We start from the raw sequence: 11,415 nt of genomic DNA on the forward strand, positions 1-11,415 counted from the left end.
GTCTCTAACACACACACACACTGCATGGTCTCTAACACACACACACACACTGCATGGTCTCTAACACACACACACACTGCATGGTCTCTAACACACACACACACACTGCATGGTCTCTAACACACACACACACTGCATGGTCTCTAACACACACACACACTGCATGGTCTCTAACACACACACACACTGCATGGTCTCTAACACACACACACACTGCATGGTCTCTAACACACACACACACTCTCCCTCACTGCTACCACTACCATCTGTAACAGACAGCCCAATCCCAGGTTTCACATCACGGCTCAGACAGCTTGTAAAGGTTGGCTTGGTTCATACATAAAGGTCACCTATAAGAATGCAGAGGTGTGTGAACTGTGTGTGTGTGTGTCTGTGAGAGAAAGAGAGAGTGTGTGAGGGTGTGTGTGCATTTTTCCAGGTGTGCCGAAGCAACCTAACCCAAAGTGATGAGTGCAATTAGCTGGTCACCCAGCTAGGTGACAGCATAACACATCCTGTAATATCCAGCAGCATATCTAAGGACCATCACTGATAATGGGCCTTTCTCCTCTGGGAGACTCCTCATCGGGGAGTCAACACCTCAGGCCCACTTTGACAAATTACCCATGTTCCTCTCTCTCAGCCTATCTTCTCCTTCTCTCCTCCTTTCCTCTACTCTCCATTCCTCTCCTTTTTGCCTCTCCTCACCCTGCCTCACATCTCGTCTTCTCTCCTCCTCTTCTCTTCTCGCCTCTTTTCTTTCTCTCTCCTCTTCTCTCCTCATGTAACCGTCACACCATGTGTCTCAAGTAGCATGGCCAACTGTTAGAATTCTGCATGAAGACAGAGAGGGAGAAAGAGAGAAAGAGATGGAGACATCTGTGCCAGGTCAGGTCTCAGCTCCACTCATGGCAACAATGGCCGTCTGTCTGTCTGGGTGGGAACAACAACAACACAAACACAGAATGGTCGAATGGCATGGGAAACATTCCTCTTCTGTGTACCTCTGCTTCTTATCCCTCCCAAAGCCCTCATACCCTCCCCATCCCCCCTTCCCCCACCCCCATTCACCCCCCCCACCCCCACCCCCCCCCACCCCCGTGCAGCCCTTTCGCCTTCTGTATCTCACGCTTTCTCTCCACCTCTCAAGATGGCTCTGCTTACATGAGTTTATAAATCCTGTTTTGTGGAGCTGGTTGTATTCATGCTTTGTGTTGGTGCTGCTGTCTGTGTCTACTTGTGAAGCAGAGCTGTGTGTCCTTACAGAGTGGAAACAGCCTTTTGTTGTGGATTTGAAAGAACAGCTTCCAGATCGACAAATGGCAGCTCACTGATAGAGACCGACATGAGTGCCAGCACACGGCTATGAATGCACACACACTCACAAACACACACACACACACACAGACCTAAACACAGACAGATGCACACACACTCCTGTTCGTCGTAGTCGAGGAGCTAGGATTTCAAGTGGGTCTTGCTGTGCAGGGAGGATAAGATCAGTGTTCTGTCAGTCTTAATGAGAGCAGAGAAACACAAAACAGCAATATTTCCACAACACGAGAACACCTTCTGATTCTACTGGCTCTTTCTTCTGCCCTACTCACCTCTCCTCTTCTCTGCTGTACTCTACTTTCTTTTCTTCCTTCTTCTTTTTTTCTCAATTTCAAGTCCATTTTGCCACTCTTCATCTTTCTGATTGATCTGTGACATCATTTGCCAACTCAGCATCAGCAGGGTGGTCACCTCCCTTCCAGTGTTCTGGTTCATTCATCTCAGGACAGGGCTTTGTTCCTTGGACTCCAACGATCCAACACTAAGGATGTACCTGTGACAGTGACCAGGGGGAGGGGGGGGGGGAGACCAGGTGGTAGTGATACTATTGAGTGGTGTACTGACAGATTTCACTTCTAAGATTGGTGGGTGAGAGGGAGGGCAGAGGAAGTAAAAGGGAGGGGAGGAGAAGGAGGAAGTGGGGAGGATAGGTAGGAGGGAGGAGGAGGAAGTAGGGAGGATAGGAAGGAGGGAGGAAGAGGTGTCACCAAGACTTGTCCTTCTTATTGACTTTGAGGGATGATAATAACCTGCAGGTCTGTCACCTTCAGGGTCTGTCACCATTCTCTTATTCTCTCAATCTCTCTCCTTCTCTTTCTCTTTCTCTCACTTATTCTCTATCTCTTTGTCTCACATCTGTGCATATCGTTTCCAATTATGTCTGTGTGATCGCAGTTCTTTGCACCCATTGGCCAGTCTCCCAGCACTCATTGTGAAGATGGGGCATGAGGTCAAGTCTGAGGTTTTTCTCCCCAAAAAAACCCTGAAATGGCTTTTCTCTCCCCGACTGTAATTATAGTGACAGGGGAACAATCAGGCACCTTGTTTTTTCAAAAGTGCACACACACACACACACACACTCATACTGACACAACTACATACCCCCACACACACCCTGAGAGACTGACTGGGGAAGAGCAATCTGTCTAATCTGCACATGCATGAATGCACACACCCATCCCCACTGTAGAAACTCACTGGCTGACCACATCAGGGACTCATTTTTAAATGTGTAATTATACATGTGGGCTTGTAGAGGAGAGCTCCTGTACATGTACATGTATCATCTCACTACTAGAAGCACATCAGGCCATAACAATAATGTGTCCGTCACTGACACATTGCTGAGCATTACCTTGTTATAGTGACATAGTGTGTGTGTGTGTGTGTGTGTCTGTGTGTGTGTGTGTGAATGAGTTAGAAGATCTTTGAATCCTTGTTTTAATGTCTGTCTGAGGAGGTTAAGATATGCAGCATGAATTATTCATCTGTGTCTGAACAGAAAGAAGATAGGGAGGGTAAGTGAATTAAGGAGACGGGTCCTTGCTGTGATTCTAACCAATGAGAGAGGAGGGACAATCATTTTTTTATGGCAAATTTCACCATATTCATTTGCTCATTATTCAAATTCACCCAAGCGTTACACACACACACTCAAGTATGCACACTCAAGCCCACACACCTCATATCATTTTATTTCTTGTGACATACAGTGTGTGCATTCCTGTGGCATGTGTGTGTCTGCGGGGGTCTGTAGGTGGGTATGTGTGTCACATCTTGCTGGAAGCTCCAAGTGACTAGCCTGCAGAATACTGCTGACACACAAACAGACACACACAGAGACACACACACATAATGCCATCAGTTTCACCAGGTGGCTGGAGTGTACTGTCTCCTTTTTGCCAGCAGGGGGCAGCGGCTGGTCAGCACCTAAGGTCCAGTCTGAACCCACACTGGCCCCAGGGAAACAGAGTCTTTTCTCCTCTGCACCCCATCTCCTCACATAACTGATTCTTTCCTAGTGGTTAGCATACCTCTGGTTTATAGCCATCTATTGATCAGGTAGGTATTGATCAGTGATTAGCTGGCTTGCTCTTCCAAATATTGACCTGCCTGGACTGTTAGACTGACCTTCATCTTCCACCTGACCTCCCAGGCTGCCGGTAAGGTGTGGGATGCATGTGGGATGGTCTGATGTCGTTGAGCAGATAGCAGACCAGGGTCGGGTCATCAGTCCTCCAGAGAACACTGATGCTGATCTGAGCAACCCTGGAGTGATCCAACCTTCCTGAGAACCAGTTGGGATTAGGATCGATCCCAATACCAGATCTTCTGTCTTTTCCCCCAAACACCTGACAAGAGCCTGAACAGCATGTACTGTATATCATCCGCTCGAACATTACTCTGATCAGTCTGATCAATACTCAGATCAGTACATATGATCACTACTCAGACACATTTTCTAATATATCAAATCAACATCCTTACCCTACCGGCCCAAGTGCCCTGGTCCCATCCCAGCATGCCACCATGGGAGCTGCTGCATCTGCATAGCAACCATGACAACGTCTGAAGTCCCTGTGTGGCCACGCCTTCATTGAAGCTAATTAATACTACACACTGGGCTGCCATATGTCTCTGTGTGACTGGAGGGGTGGGGGTGAGAGGCAGAGGAAGAGAGAAAGAAAGAGCGGGAGGGAGGGAGGGAGGGAGGGAGGGAGGGAGGGAGGGAGAGAGGGAGGGAGGGAGGGAGAGAGGGAGTGGGAAAGTGGTTGGCGTCTGTATAGATGCATTAGCTGGAAGACCAGTTGGGTTCTTAAAGGGAGACACAGAGACAGAGAGGCGACCTTGACACTCGGCACTGTGATTAGACCACAGGGAGATCAATACTGCAGACGTCCCAGTCAGTCACACACACACAGATGATCACATGTTGTGGTGTTTCTGCTGAGGCCATGTCTGTACGTGTGTTTATCCTCTCCTGGGGGGACAAAGGAACACCCCCCCCCCACCCCCAAGGACCAGCAGCCTTCTCTCTATCCCTTCATCCCTTTCCTCCTCCTCTCATCCTTCTCTCCTTCTTTCAGCTCTCCTAGCCCCGGAGAGGGGTGGGGCCGGGTGCGTTGGACATGATGAGGAATGGAGGGATGGAGAGCGATGCAGAAGGGGATGAGAAGGAGAAAGGGAGGAGGGCATGGAGGACTGCGTTTAGAGCTGTCATTTCGGTCCCTTCCCTGCATCAACATCCCTCTATCCATGCTCTCGTCTATCCCTCCGTTTTTACCTCTACTCTCTCTACCTCTCTCTCCATCCTCTCTCTCTCTCTCCCTCCCTCTTCTCTTTGTCCAGCTTCACACATCACTGCAGAACGACAACACCCCTCCCCCACCCTTTTCCTCCTTTTTATCTCCAGGGTATAACACTGTACGTGTGTGTGTATGTAGGTGTGGGCGTGCATGCATTTGACTGTGCTTGGCTTTGTGTTCACACAGCAGAAAACATTTGTGAGATAAAAAGAGGAGGAATAAGAAAGTGTTTGTGTGTGACAGATATTATTCCATATTTGTACATGTGATGTGGTTCCCGTTTGTGCCGGAGGAAAGGTCACCTTCACTGATTTATTTCTGGCAAATTCATAGAAATGTTTTTTGGGGGTGGAGTAGTCAGTCCCTCAGCACAGTTAGCAATCACATCAGTCCTGCTCATGGAACTACTCTCATAGCCCTGCCTCCTGGTGGAGAGACCAGCATAGCCCAGTGTCCTGGAGGAGAGACCAGCATAGCCCTGTGTCCTGGAGGAGACCAGCACAGTCCTGCCTCCTGCAGGAGAGACCAGCATAGCCCTGTGTCCTGGAGGAGAGACCAGTGGCTGGTATTACTAAGAGAGATGTTTTGTTTAAAAGGGAGGAAATGAGAAAGAGGAGCAGGAGAAGGAAGAGGAAAAGAGTAGAGAGGGGCAAAAGGAAGAAGAGGAGAAAGACACAGATTCTGTGTCAGGACTGACAAGACTGTTTGGATAATTTGCGACGTACGAGGAGGGACGTCACCTGGGACGAGTGTTACGGCTGGGAAGTCTGGAAGCAGTAAAAACCACGGAAGAAAAACTGACTTCAGAGGCTGGAGGCATGTCCCCCCCCCCTTCTCCTGGCTGCTCCCTTTGAGCTGCTAAAAGGCATGCGGTGTGAGAGGCCAAAAGACAGCTGCACCCCCCCTCTTTGGGAAAACTGGGGTCCCCTTTTCCCAGCTTGGTGGGGTGGGGAGTGGGGGGGGTTCAAGGAGGGTGGTGCAGGGGCCTAGGGGGGTGCTGGGCCCCAGTAGAGGTGGCCCAGTCAAGGATTGAGTTTCACAGGTTTATATGGCTAGTCTGCCCTCCTGCTTGTGTGTTTGTACGTGTGCCTGTGTGTGCCGACATGTCTGTGAACGCAGCTCCCTGGTAGGACTGATTTACAACCAGTACAGATAATGAAGAAAGCAGTGTTAGACAAACATAAACCACACACACACACACATACACACACTAGAAACAAACACATACCCAAAAGGATCCGGAAGCAAAGAGTGGCAAAGTAAAAGGGAAAACAATGAGATCAAGGAGTACAGCTAGGTGGCCTGGCCTGGTGTGATGTGAGTAGGCAGCAGCAGAAGTGGCTGTTTGGTCAAACACAGCCAGAAAGGAAGTAGCAAAGAGAAACACAGTTGAGGCCAGGGTTAAGGTCACATTTTTACTTGACATCTGCCTCTCCTTTCCACCCTCTCTTCTTTGCACTCTCTCATTCCCTGTCCTTTCTCCCCCCCCCCCCCCCCCCAACACACACACACGGCACGGATTAAAGGGCTAGCTCAACCTCTCATTGATTCAGAACCTTGAGCATCCTGTTCAATACTCCTAAAACGACCTGAACAGGGTAGGGCGTAAGATGACATGGGATTGTTCTATGTTCTATGGCTTTTTGTGACAGATGGGAGAGTTTACTAACAGATTTTTGTGGAGCTGGTCTTAGAAGAAAGAGCTGAATGGTAGCACAATCAAGTTGCCTGAAACATGCAAGTGCATAAAAGACCAAATAACCCACCCTCTCACACACAAACTCCAGGGACACATACAGACACACATTCTCTCACATAAATACAGATCACATATACACATATACACACAAACTGTACACACACAAACTCTCTCTTTCTCTCTCTCACACACTTGCATAATTAAAACACAGAGTCATCCTTTATTTACTAGATCTAGTTTATTATCATTGTTGTTGTCTTTTTTCTGTAATCAGTGTAGCACAATGAACCCTAAAACAATACAAACCACTAAAAACAGTGTTTATTCTTTCTACAGACAGGTTTGGCCCGACATTTGTTACTGGATGTATGTATATGTAGAGGTGGACCTTCTCATCACTACGGAGGTCCTACACACACACACACACACACACACCACGGCTGAGGGGCTATATACACACGTACATACACAGATGGGATCCCTGACAAAATGATCAGAAGAAATGCTCTAAATCATTTTATACCATTTAGACCTGAATTTAATAGTGGGACACAGACAGGCAGACAGACAGAGAGACAGACAGGCAGACAGACAGGCAAACAGACTGCTGTGAGCTCCGTTTTCTGGGTTTGTGCTCTCTTTATTTTTTACACAGCTGAGCTACACTGTGTATATTTCTATGTATATTCCTTTTCTCTGTCCCTTTACCAAGCACCCCCTTCTAACAGAACAGCTCGACCTCCGACAAGCAGGGCACTGTATTTGGTATTTGGTTTTGGTTAGCACCCTGGTCTAACCCTGCAGCGAGTTTAAGCCTGCATAGTAGCAGTAGCAGTGGCAGCCATAACTATGACAATGGAACATGGAACTCCCAGAGAGGGGGACTTCTGGGTACTGTTGTTGTTATAGAGACACTGCAGAACTGGAACAAGGACAAACAGCATGGGAGATGCAGCAGCCCGAGACCCCCCCCCCCCCCCTTCTCAGGCAGTGGCAGGACAGGCGGGCTACTGGGATTAGAGACCTGCAGCTGTGCATATCTCAAGAGGATTTCAATAAACGTGGAGTTGAGCCTCCAGTCTGCTTGTGTCAGCACAGCTCAGACACCAACACTGGGCTATAAACGATGGAGCTCAGAGGTTAATGCATATTAAACATCCAGTCTTTAATTAGGGGGGGGGGGGGGGGGGTTACAAACCCCACACAAGGCCTTGAGGCAGCACTGGACAGGACCAGGGATGGGGGTCCAGGCAACACTATACCATCTAATGACATGTTTGACACAGGATGACATGGTAGACACAGGCACACTAGACTGTCCCGGCCACTCTGGCTGACAGCAACAATGACACACAGGGACAAGATGCCAGTGTGGAGCAGCAACAAGCAGCCAGGGGTGCCAGCCAGCACAGGGGCCTCCCAAGCACAGGCCTGTTGAACATCTCTTTACACCACACCATCAAACACACTGATCCACAGTGAGATAGGGCCTTCTACAGCACCACGGAGATAACCACACAAGCCCCATCTGGCTACAGGTCACAGTGTTAACGTCACAAAACCCAATATTGATACCCTAACACTTCCTCAGAGGGCATGATCAGTACTCTGGCTGATCGACAACATTCTGATCTACGTTTAAATACACTGGATTCCATCAGTACAGACTGGACTATATAAATATAATACTGATCTCAAACATGCTATAAATTACATTTACATAAATTCACAATTTGACAAGAGTATAAATTAGTTGCGTCGTTGTTCAAAGCAGCACGGTGTGGTGCGTCTTAAGGAGCACAGCGGAAGGTTTCGTGGGAATGGCATCGTTCTACTAGCAAGTCTAGGTGATCGATATCACGCGAAGAGGGAGAACCCTCAGAGGGAGAACCCTCAGAAGGAGAACCCTCAGAGAGAGAACCCTCAGAGGGAGATGGTGGCTGCTGACGGGAGGGCGAGATGTCTGCACATCACTGGAGCCTCTACCAGGTCGGAAGCATCGAAACATGCTGTTACACGTTACATGCATGACTGCTGAGGTGTGCGATGTGGAGTCCTACACTGTGGCTGTCTGCTCCTTCCTCCAGGGTTTGGGGAGAGAGGACGATGGGGAAGGGTGGGAGGAGAGGAAAGCAGGTGGAGGGAGGGAGGGAGGGGGGGAGAGAGAGAGAGAGAGAGAGAGAGAGAGAGAGAGAGAGAGAGAGAGAGAGGGAGGGAAGTGGAGAGATAGAAGGAGGGAGTAGGGCAGGAGGCCAGGATAAGACGGTCGAGGAATGAAAGCGACAGGAAGGGATGGTTACGGGTTGGAAACCCATCTAAAATGCAGACACATATTCTGGAATAGCTCGTAACCATTTCAAACATCTATCTGAAAATATAATTTGGTTTTAGCAGCTAAATACATCAATCTGCAACCTGATGTATTCAGCTGTGTTGGGGTCAGGGGTATTTCGGTCCCTTGGAGAGAGACAGAGAAAAGTGTCTCCTCTACAAAGGACTAAGCCCACAGTAGGCGGTTACATGTATTGTAGCAAGAGAACAAAGTTGTTTGCTTTCCAGATTCCCAGTTTAATGTCTCTCTGTGGTGGTTAACAGCCCTGTGGTGTGCTGCCATCTATAACGGTCACTTCTCAACAAAGGCCTGTTTGTGTGTGTGTATGTGTGTGTGTGTGTGTGTATGGGCGTGTGTGTGTGTTCTACTGCTCAGCATGTGAGAAACTCCCCAGATTAACTACAGATTATCTGTTCCGTTTATCACCCCCCACACACAGCGCACTCACTAGCTTGCTGGATGGGTGCAGGAGGAGCAGGAGAAGAATGACCGTGGGAAGAAAAAAAGGAAGAGGAGGGGGAGGAGGGGGAGATGAAGGAGATGAAGGAAGAGAAAGTATCACCATCATGTATACATGCACCAACAAAGAAGAGCACATAGCCAATGTGTCCTGCAGTAGGACACACACACACACATGTGCACTCAGAGATGGGATTGGCCCTGAGCGCTAAGCCTGTGGGTCCAGGGAAGCTCCACAGAGAAGGGGGCATGGGCAGAGGAAGGAGACGGGTCCTGCAGACATCTTCCCCATCCTGAAGTCCTGTCTGATCTAGTCTACGGTGTCTGACCAGAACAGCTCTCTTACATACCTTTCTATCTCCACAAAGAGGAAAAGCCTGGATTAGGTTTGTGAAAGCACCAGCCATGGAGACATATGCCCCTGGCAGTTCCTACATGTAGGGGGCAGCACCTCAGGCAGCTACACCACTACCAGTATTATTTACGAACACTTCTGACTTAACATACCATAATATACAATACAGCTTTAATAAACACAACCAATATTTGCATGAGAAAAACAAGTTATCCAACAAGATAGATCAACTTTGTTACAGCAAATGTATGCTTGAAATGTATGCATTTATGTGTCTGTGACTGTGTGTGTAAGTCTGTCTGTGACCATATGCATGTGGGTGTTTATGTATGTGTGTCTGTACTGCATAACACACAGAAGGAGCTGCCAGCCTCTACAGTGACGCAGGTAATCCCCTCTCTGGAATGTTCTGTGCATCCAGACAGTACTGCAGAGTTGACACACAACAGTCTTAGTAATATACAGACAGTTAAAGCACCAAATAGCCGCCCCCCCCCCCCCCCCCCTCCCAACACACACAGCAGCATGGCCCTGTGATGGACACAGGGCTGATCTGGGACCAGACACACAGGGCTGATCTGGGACCAGACACACAGGGCTGATCTGGGACCAGACACACAGGGCCTTGGGGGTTAGCACCAGCACCAGAGTGGAGTGTGGCCCAGCAGGTGACAGAGGCACCTGAGGCGGAGCTGCAAATCCAGCGCCGTATTTACAACCAGCTCCTGGGGCAGCATGTGGGTGGGTTGGGGGCGGGTCTCACCACTAAACACACACAGTATCAAAGACACTCAAGGCTGAGAGTAAGAAAAACAAAACATTAAAAAAAAACTTTTGTGATCAACAAATTCAAGAAAAACAATATTGTAAGAAACATTACATTCATAACAATTAACTAAGCAACTCATGATGCAACACAACTGTCTTTGTAACATATACTGCACGATGGAAAAGGCCTTGATGAGATCTTCTACTGTAGTTGTGTGTGAATATGTAAGTGGGTTCAACCTGAGAGCAGGACATCTGGGTTGAGGTAGGTTACCGTGGAAACGTGCTTCAAAGCTCTAGCTATGTGTGAGTGGGACAGAGTTGGCTGGAAGGAGAGAGGGAGGAAGGAGAGAGGGAAAGAGGCAGGAGGGAAGGAGGGAGAGGGAGGGAGGGAAGAATGGGAGGAGAAGGACGGTGAGGGCAGTGACTGGTAGAAATCTAGCGTTCAGCAGCATCTATGGAGGTGTGTGTTCATTATAGACAGGTACTGATTCATCATTCTGGGCTCTGCTAGTCAGGCCTGATCTCTGCTATGTTCTGGACCATGAGGTGGTTGACTGCCAGGCAATTACATTTGTGCTTAGTTTTCTCTTGATACATCTTAAAACATTTCCTCTCACACACACACACACACACACACACATACGCACACACACACACACACAATAGTTTAAGTACCGGTGTGAGTTGAAGAACAAGTGTGTCCTGAACATCGTTATCAGCATTACAGTTCACAACAGTCTTAGAAATCAGAGGCAATAACTAAACATCCAAATAAAACTTAATAAAACTACATGTACACTATTCCTATGGTATGCAAAAAAATCAAAGATCTAAGTCTAAAGTCTGCGGGGATTGTGGTGATTGGCCAGCTGGGTGGAGTGCTGTTGTTCTCGTCCAACAGCAGAGTTCTGACCACCCTTGGTGGCAGTCTTACGGCAGAAACATCATTATATTATGGAGAAGAAAAAACAACAACAACAACAACAATAATAATAATAATAATAATAACATGTTTATCTTGAGGTAGAACATTGAAGCGTTTGGAAGTGCTTTACGTTGGACTTACTCTTCTTTATTTTGAACAACTTTTTGTTTGGCGCTCTCTGTGAAGCGGGCGAGCGACGGTGACAGCTGAGGTAGGACGGCGCGCGGTCATTCA

This window comes from Hypomesus transpacificus, chromosome 19 (genome assembly GCF_021917145.1).
Source record: "Hypomesus transpacificus isolate Combined female chromosome 19, fHypTra1, whole genome shotgun sequence".
Taxonomy (NCBI): Eukaryota; Metazoa; Chordata; class Actinopteri; order Osmeriformes; family Osmeridae; genus Hypomesus; species Hypomesus transpacificus.